The following is a 2,502-nucleotide window of genomic DNA, read 5'->3' as shown; positions in this document are numbered from 1 at the left end:
TTAGGAGGGGACTTGTTTTGCAAAAGAGTACTATACTCGGCGGTGAATTCTATAGTTTCAACATTATCGAAAGTCCTATTCTTACTTAAAATGTCTTTCATGAACTTAGTATAAGAGGGCATTTGGGTGATTAATTCAGTAAAAGGAACGGTTACCTGCAAATTCTTCACCACTTCCATGAACTTACCAAATTGAGTCTCCTTGTGAGCCTTTTTCAATTTATGTGGGAAAGGTACTTGAATATTTCCTGGCTCTTTGAGTTGATCACCCTTCTTTGGAGGAGCATCCTCCACATCTTCCACCACTATTGGCTCATCAACTTTCTTTGGAACATCATCAACCTTTCTTGCTCCATCAACCTTGTTGCAATCATCACTTTTTTACCAACTACCCTATCATCAAAATTTGGCATAGGGGTTCATCATACTTGGTACCACTCCTCAAAATGATGGCATTTGCGGTGTCATGAGGTTGTGCACCTTGAGCTGGCAATTGGCCTTGTTGTCTTTGAGCATTTGAGGTAGCAAGTTGAGCAATTTGGGTCTCAAGCATTTTGATAATAGCATCCCTTAGCTTGGTCACTCTTTTGGATATGGTTAGCCAAGCTCTTTTGTGTCTCAACCACTTGTGTCATCAAAGCCTCCATATTGTTCACTTGTTGGTTGATTTGTTGGGAATTGGATGATTGACCTTGAACTTGCTGATTTTGGAAAGGATGTTGAAAACCTGTTGGAAATTTTGTTAGAATTGATTTATTTGTCCTTGGTTTAGGAAACCCGGTGGGGGTGCTTGGACTTGCCTATGTTGTTGTGGCACATTTTGAATTAGAACATTGCTGCTTTTATAGGACAAATTTGGATGGTACTTTTTAGCTTCATTGTAAGTGTTGGAGAAAGGATTGAAATTTTGTCTAAAGCTTTGGTGGGCATTCACTTGCTCAATTGTACCCCTACACTCTTGTGCAACATGCCACGCACCTCCACAACCTTCATACACAACGATTTGGCTAGTGACATTGACTTGTTCATGAGATTGTGATGAACTTGATCCTCGATTGTCTATTTGTTGTTGCAGAAGAGCCACTTGAGCTTTCAAAAGAGTTATGCTTTGATCTTCTTCCTTGGCCTTCAATGGGGCACTACGAGAGTTGACATACTGGGAGTCATGTACCGCCATGGATTCAATGGTGGAATGAGCAAGTTCGACATCAATTTGGTCGAACCTCCCATTGTTGTCGGAGTCCAAAACTCGGTGAGACTCAGCACAACAACCATTACAGAATGTGATTGCAAGGAACCATGGATCCAACCCATGATGAGGGCATTGTATTTGTATTTCCTTACATCTCTCCCATGCCTCAAACAAGCTTTCATTACTATTTTGACGGAATCCCGTGATTTGGCTTCTCAATTGTTAGGTCTTTTCCGGTGGAAAATAATTTTGGTAGAATGCTAGAGCTAAGGTATCCCAATTGGTAATCCCCATTGCATTCCTATCAAGGCTATTGATCCACAACTTGGCTTTGTCGGTCAATGAAAAAGGGAAAAGTATCTCCCTTATTTGATCTTGTATCACCCCCGCTTGCCTAATCATTGAGCAATAGTCACAAAACTTTGTAATGTGCAAATTGGGATCTTACAACGGACCTCCACCAAATTGCTTTCTCTCGACAAGACTTATAAAGGGCGGCTTGATCTCAAAGTTTGCCGCATCAATTTGGGCAGTAGCAATACCCCTAAGAAGCATAGCCACGGTGGACTTAGAATGATCGGACAAAAGAACCATCTTCTTGATTGTTGGTTGAGAAGTAAAAACTTCCTCTTCTTCAAGAGCTTTGAGATCTTATATGTAAGATGTTCGAATGCTTTCAAATTCCGCAAGAGACGCGGCGTCGGTAATCTCCTTAAGGAAACGCAACCGTCTACGCAAGGTTTTCTCGGGCTCGAGATCAATAGGAAGTAGTTCACCGATTCGAGAGGACCAGGGCATAAGACAAAAACCTAGAAAAGATTGTAATTAACGGTCTCAATGAACAAGTGTTCCTTAAGACAAAGCAAAACAAGATAGAATCACTACAAGAACTCTACTATCGAGCTACTGTAATCAGCGACAGCTAAACACAGTCGCCCGTTTTGCGACTAAAAAAAATTCGGGCGACCGATGTTCGTCGCCAAAATAACGACTACTTATTATTATATATGGCGATCGATTTTCTGAAAATAGCGACCAAAATACAGTCGTTATTTTGGCGACCGCTATACTTCCGTCGTCCAGCATAGCATTAAACACGAGTCCTTCCTCTCTTTCTTAATTTACCAAAACTAAAAAAAACAAAATAAGAAAGGAAGGAGAAGAGGCGACGTGACACAACGAACACCACCACTACACTTCCCCACCGTCGACAACGAACCACCACCGCTGCGACTACCACTACCACCACCACACGGGTTCAACCGACGACGACAACTAACACCACCACTGCAAATCCGACTACCATTGTTT

At 41.8% G+C, this 2,502-nt stretch overlaps 1 non-coding gene across 1 annotated transcript; it reads left to right on the top strand.

The window, feature by feature from the left end:
* The first annotated feature begins 1,306 nt into the window (after positions 1–1,306).
* Positions 1,307–1,412, top strand: LOC141624408 (small nucleolar RNA R71). The gene has a single exon (XR_012534214.1). It is a non-coding gene; the product is annotated as a small nucleolar RNA R71 (small nucleolar RNA).
* The last annotated feature ends 1,090 nt before the right edge of the window (positions 1,413–2,502 follow it).

Source organism: Silene latifolia, chromosome X (genome assembly GCF_048544455.1).
Source record: "Silene latifolia isolate original U9 population chromosome X, ASM4854445v1, whole genome shotgun sequence".
Taxonomy (NCBI): Eukaryota; Viridiplantae; Streptophyta; class Magnoliopsida; order Caryophyllales; family Caryophyllaceae; genus Silene; species Silene latifolia.
This window is presented reverse-complemented; position numbering and strand designations above follow the sequence as displayed.